Here is a 6,779-nt window from a genome sequence, read left to right on the forward strand (position 1 = left end):
ACCCTCTTCTGGCCTCTGTGGGCACCAGGCACTCATGTGGTGCATGTACACATGTGCAAACAAAACACTCCCCAAAATAAAATGAATAAACCTTAAAGCAACAATAACAGTGCGCTTCTTTGTATTACTGTGTGAACATTTAAGAAGAGGGATTGTAGGTTACAAGCCTCAGGGGAGAACTGTCCTGGCTTCTCATGTTGCCCAAAGTGACTCCGAAAATAGCCCCCCCCCAAAAAAAACGCATTTCATTAAAAACAAGATTAAGGTCAGACCAACTTCCTTATGAACAGTGAATGAACATCATGAAGCTACTACCACCCAGCAGATGAAAAACAGCCCAATATCTCAAAGTGAGCCAATGAATCTCGCTAACAGGAAGCTTGAAAACCATGTATATGAAGAATAGACCTATGCTTGAGCTCAGGCAAGAACTTGCAATAGAAGCAGAAGTATTCCATAATGTACGAGAAGCAGCTAGTGGCTAGGCCAGTGACAGGTCATAAGGAGGTGCAGGTGGGAAAACAGCGCAGAATAGAAGGAAATTATAAAAGAGAGGAGTGAACATACCACATACAAGAGCTAGAGATGACTGAATATTTGTAGAACAGTGGTCATTGAGAAGAACAAACCAAGAAAAAAAAACCAATAAACTCCCAAGCAACAGAATACAACAAATGCAAAAATGGTACATCAGAACCATGGGAGAGTGTTTATACCGTGCTGGGGGAACTGGCTCAGGAAAACAATATGAAACAACAGCTATCAGATGGGCAGAGTGGCACACACCTTTTAACCCAGCACTAGGGAGGCAGAGGCAGGTGTGTGTCTGTAAGTTTGACCAGCCATGTCTATGTAGTGTGTTCCAAGACAGCCAGTGAGACTCTGTCTCAGGGGGTTAAAAAAAGAAAGCATAGCTATCAGACTTTGAAAAGATGAAAACTATTCTTTGGGCATTTAATTAAAGGAAAATAAATAATTAGAAGTGAATAGGGATATTTTTATCATCAAAAATTTCAACAGTAATACTCTATCAGGAGAAAATAGTTATCTGAATAGAATAAAGTAAACCAAGGACTTTTTTTCTACCCAATTAACTCCAATGTAAAGAATATAGAAAAACACAAACTTCAAATAAAACATAAACGACAATATAACATCCCAATTCTGGTGAATATTCCTTCTCCCTAAATCTAGTAGAGAATAAACTCTAGACATGGAATGTGAAAGCACAGGTAATATGCTGATGGAGGGCACACAGTTATCTGTAAATCGGAGAGTGCAGACATGTAGCCATCATGTAGCCATCAGTGTGGCCTACTACTACTACTTAGTCATAGGATGACTACTGAAAAGCTCAATAAACTGCAGGGAAATGGCTCAGTGGATAAGAGTACTTTTTATGTAAGCACAAGGCCCTAAATTTGAATCCTTACCACTAGTATAAAAATCTGGGCGTATTGCATGTGCCTGTAACATTGGGATTGTTTCTGAGGCATGTGGGTGTCCAGCCACTCACTGTAGCTTAAATGTCAAACTTTAGGTTCAATGAGAGACCTGTCTCAAGGCAATAAGTCAGGGCATAATAGAGGAGGACATTCCAAATGCTTCTCTGGCCTCAGAACACACTGAAGGACACTTGCACACAACACACATACATACAAGTGAGGTAACAAAGACAGTGTAATCTCACTGGCTGCTTATAGGTATACACTGGTGACTACTTCAGATTAGATGATGGAGAAGAGAAATGAAAAGAGGCCCGTAGCTAATTCCATGCTACCCTTCATTCTTAAAGCTACACCAGTCTGTTTTAAATTGCCTGTTATAGCAATGAAATAGCACAGGGAGGAATGTGTCCCTGTGAGCCAAGAGAAGTGACAGCAGAGAGGAAATGGTTAAGAGAAGATAATAAAAGCCACTGGAATTGCACTGTAGGCACAGCTGTATAGCCCTTATAGAACCGAGGGACAGTTAGGTAGCCTCCAGAGCCCAGAGGCCATTTGACGCAACACTCAGTGAGTACATACACATGGGTCAAAGGCACTTGGCTGGACTCACGCAGCAGAGGAGCTGGGTCCAGACATAGATCTGTCTCAGTTCAGACTCCTTGAATCAATAGCTAACTTTATACACTGAATGTGAGAGTGACTACTGATCATTCAAAAAACCCAAAACTAAACAAACACACACACAAAACCCCAAACTTGTAGGGAGGAGAGTATTGCACTGTGGTTGTGAGCCTATGTCATAGAGGAAAAGAGGCTTTAAGGGATAAAATGGGCTCATTATACCAGTTGTTTGCCAATTAAAAAAAAAACAAACCTATTTTCATTCAGTTATTTTTCCTTTCAGTGAGAAAGGATGAGAAGGGGAATGTGTACGTTCCCTACCTGCCCCAAAGCTTTGTTTTTGAAGTCACATGGCGGGGCCTTAGGCTAGGAAAAGGTGGTTGGAAAAACCATTTACTTGTATGGCTATGATTTTAAACATTGAAAACCCAGAATGGATCACTCTCATGTACGCTTTGCCAATAAGAAAGGTCACATTCCTAATAGTTCCTGTTTTAAATGCCCTAATGAAGCATGATGGATTGGCATTTTTTTTTCAAGCAGTGAGTGATGACATAGGTTTCTGTATATTGCAGTGTTAAGGAGTGGGGAATGTCAAGAAACTCACATGAAGAAGAGTCTTAGGACCTTGTGGATGGGTTAACTGTAATTGCATCAGCTGCATCAAATTTGCCCTCTTAAATGAAATGGACTTCTTCCCTAAGTGTAGAAGTAATGTTTTCTGGAAGTTTTGGCGACAAGTACTCCTAGGAAATAAAGTGATGCAAGATCTTGGTGGAGGCAGATCTGTCTGTACTGAATGTGTAGTGCTTTTTTGGGTCTTACTGAAATCACAGCTTTATTTAGAAATGAGAATGACAGTTCCCCAAGAGTGTATAATGTGTTTCTAGTTCCTGAAAACTATACTGCACATATATAATTTTTTCCAAAAATACGCTTAATTCATTTTATGATCTTGTATAAAACCCCATATGTGGTAGCCACAGCTGGAGCCTAGGTCCTCTGAACTCTGGTGAGGGTTTTCTCAAGGTGGTCCATGAATTCCTGATGAGGTTATTTGATGAACACAGTCTTTCCCAGAGGTTCCAGGATCAAGAAGCTGTAGGACTTGGAGATGGCATGAAAGGTGGCCTTGATGGAGTTGCCCAGGGTGGCAGTGCAGCCCTGTCTTATGTTGGCGGTCATTAATACTGGCCATACTTAGCAGCTTTCTGGACACAGGAGCAGAGATGATGCCAGTGCCTCTCGGTTGGGGGGGACTCAGCAGTGTGGAACCACAGCTTCCTGTCACTCTGCATGGAACAATGTGGGGCTTGCCAATCTTGTTTCCCAACTAGCCTTTCCATACAGAAAGAGTGGAAAGCTTGGCCAAGATGATAGCCCCTCGGGTTTTGATTGGCTATATCCTTGGACCACTTAATACCAGGGCCAACATAACTATTCTAGTCCCCAATAGCAACTAAAGCCTTGAACTGGGTCCTCATTGCAGCATCTACCCTGGCAAGATCTTCAGAATCTCATCTTTTGGGGATGCTCTCAGGAAAAAGCTGATGGTCTAGGATTCCTTAATGGGTGGGGAGAAGAGGTAAATTGTCTCCAGGAATTCTATTTTCAAGTCCTTGACCAGGTGGCCCAGCTTGGTGACAGGGATCCACTCCTTGTCTTTGGCTTTACCTCCAGAAGCCTCACAGCTTCTATTATAACCTCAGTCCCCAAGGCTACTGCCAAGTCCTCTGCAGAAGCTGTTGTGGCCTTCCAAGCCTGGACCAGAGGTATTCTGCATCATCCACTGTTTGCTGTTTTCCTGAAGAGGAGGATGATATAGATAATTCTTAAACAATTCTTTCTTGGCTATTCTCAGAAATAGCACAAATAAAACCATTCTTTAAAAGTAAAATTTCTTGGGCTGTACCCATTTTTATTGGTTACTTTTCTCGTGCTAAGATAAAATGCCATATGGGTCCAGAGGGTTGAGTTTATCATGGCAGGTGAGGCATAGCAGTGTGAAAGTAAGCATGAAAGTAGGAGCAGGAAGATGAGATGCAGGCATAGTGCAGAGAGAGAAAGTGGAGTGAGGTTTTAAACTCTCTTAAGCCCACCCCCAGTGATGCACTTTCTCCAATGAGCCTTTCTCCAATGATGCCAGCTTCCCAGGAATCACCACCAACTGGGGACCAAGTGTTTGCATACCAGGCTCTGGAGAATGTTCTCATTCAGGTCATTGCACTATCTGTCTGAGTTAGCCGTCTAGCACTGGGATAAAGCCCATGACCAAAAGCAGCAGGTGGGAGAGTGGGCTTGTTTCGTCTTATTCTTCCAGGGCACATCACAGAGTGAAGGCAGGGAAGGAGCTCACAGCAGGAACCTGGAGGCAGGAACTGAGGCAGTGGTTATGAAGGAGAGCTGCTTACTGACTTGCCCTGCTCCTGCACACCCCCTCTCCCCGGCTTGCTCAGCTTGCTTTCTTAGATCCAGGAGCCTGTGCCATGGCCGACACCACTGCCAGCAGGCTGGGCCTTTTCTCATCCATCAAGAAAATGCTCCACAGGCATTTTCTCAGTTGAGATTCTCTCCTATGACTTTAGCTTGTGTCAAGTTGATCAACAAACAAATAAAACAAAACAAAAACACAGCAAACTAACCAGGGCAATATTCAGCATGATGAGTGTTTTTCACATGACACTAATACTTAAAAATAACACAAAATTTGACAATGAAAAAATAATTTGTATAATTTTGGGATGTGTCTTGAGTGAACTATAATTTATAGGGGTAGATAATACATATTTGTATGGAATACTGAATTACACATAGCTTCCAACACATGGCAAAGTGCTCTGTATGTATCTAAGAAAAAATGTTGCCATTTCCCACTCCAAACTTGAAGTTGGTTTGAGCAAGGTGTTATTGGGGGCATTTAGAATTGATTTCTCTTTGTTTAAACACAAAGGCTCTACAAAAATCTGTGTTATTTTGATGAGTTTTTTGTAGCCGGTGTATCTATATTTCTCTATGTTGTCCCTCTTGCTGTGGATTTCCATGGCCTGTAAGTATCAATGACACCTCAAAATTTAATGTAAAATAGCATAAGAACCGCTATTTCTTTGGTAGTTTTTGGTATGAAAGGTGCATTGTGATTGTCTGAGTCCCATCTATGGAAAACAGCAGTGGCCCATCCTTCAAGAACTCCCTCCAAAGCCATGGTGCTCTTGCTGAACCCAAGTCCCCACTGTATCCTAGTCTTGTCTGGCTTTCTGCTCTAAGTCAGTAAGACCAGTAAGAGTCAGTGTGACCAAAAGTGTATTTGGTTTGTCTGAAGGGTGCAGATTATTGGGTGCTTTATGTGGTGTGTGTCACTGTTTCCTAAACAGACTGCAAGGAAAGAGACTGTTAACATGGACCTAGGAAGCAGGTTTGGCTTGGTGTCCTGTGAATGTCACCTGTGAATTGTGAATTCATGGTGTACTTGAATTCTGCTGAAGCCAGAATGGAGGAAGCTGTGCTGGATGCCTTTCTGGGATCAGGAGAGGAAAACAGGTTAAGAAATGGCCCAAAAGAAATATGAACAGCAAATGATGCTGACACCAGGGGCAGCTGATCAGGTAGTGGAGCAGGAGAAGGCCTTGAATTTGGCTAATAAGAAGTCAAATTACAAAGAACAGGAGCACAGAAGTGAGTGAATGCATGTTTCTCCTACGTGGTAGAGTGAGCACCATCTCTAAGCATACAGGGAAATACGATAATTTCATGTGCAGAGTGATCCCGCATCTTTGTGTGGCTACAAAAATGCCCCCTTTATTTCTTCCTGTGATGATTTTTGAAAAAATTCATAACCATAGGCAGAGGAAAACTTGCCCTGGGAAGTGGCACTTGCCTGAAAGCTGTCTGTGCCTAGGAGCGGACGCCATGGGCCAGTGCTTAGGCTGCTCTATTAATAGCACTGAGCTACCCAGCAGGTGACACTGGGCCAGAGAACTCAGCCTGTTCTTTCCCCATGGATTCAAAAGCCAAGTTCATGGAGTAGGCATGAGACAGGAAGAGGCAGCAATCCGATGAGCTGGCCTTACAGGTCAGAATGCAGCATGAAGATCTGTGAGTGTTCTCATTTTGCTGAGGCAGGAGGCTTCCTGGCTTCCTCTTCCCATCTTCATGCTGTGTGTGAGAGAGAGAAAGAAAATGAGAATATTCTTTTATGCTCTGAAAACATACCTTGCTTGGTCTCTGTTTTCCCCATCAGGGAGCAGAAAGAAAAATCCGAGATGAAGAGAGAAAGCAGAATAGGAAGAAAGGGAAGGGCCAGGCCTCCCAAACCCAGTGCAACAACTGTAAGTCAACCCCTCCCCAATGCTGATTGTAGCCAGCAGGGTCCTTTGAAGAGACAGAAGAAGCTGGCTACAGGGGAAGGTACGAAGGCTCCAGGTGTGGCCTGCTTTGCCCCTACAGTGCAGACAGGGGCAGCGTTGACATGGAAAGCAAACAGAAGTCCTCCGCGGTACACACAGGACAGCTGGAAGTGGAGGAGCCTTCTACCCTCATTGTACTTCCCAGAATCCCATGCTCTTTTTGTTTATTTGGGCCTGGGGAAGGGCATTTGAAGCATAATCTAGGCTGCTGGGAAAGCTTTGGGGGAGGATCATGAACTTGGCTGACAGTGTTCATGTGTGCATAGCCCTGTTCTGTGGTTGTTGTGGTTTCGTGCAGCCTCTGACG

The 6,779-nt window shown here is 43.4% G+C and overlaps 1 pseudogene; it reads right to left on the reverse strand.

The window, feature by feature from the left end:
• Nucleotides 1-2,941: 2,941 nt before the first annotated feature.
• LOC132652518 (small ribosomal subunit protein uS5-like) lies at nt 2,942-5,977 on the reverse strand (annotated as a pseudogene).
• Between the last annotated feature and the right edge of the window lie 802 nt (nt 5,978-6,779).

The sequence above is a fragment of the Meriones unguiculatus genome, chromosome 2 (genome assembly GCF_030254825.1).
Source record: "Meriones unguiculatus strain TT.TT164.6M chromosome 2, Bangor_MerUng_6.1, whole genome shotgun sequence".
Lineage (NCBI taxonomy): Eukaryota > Metazoa > Chordata > Mammalia > Rodentia > Muridae > Meriones > Meriones unguiculatus.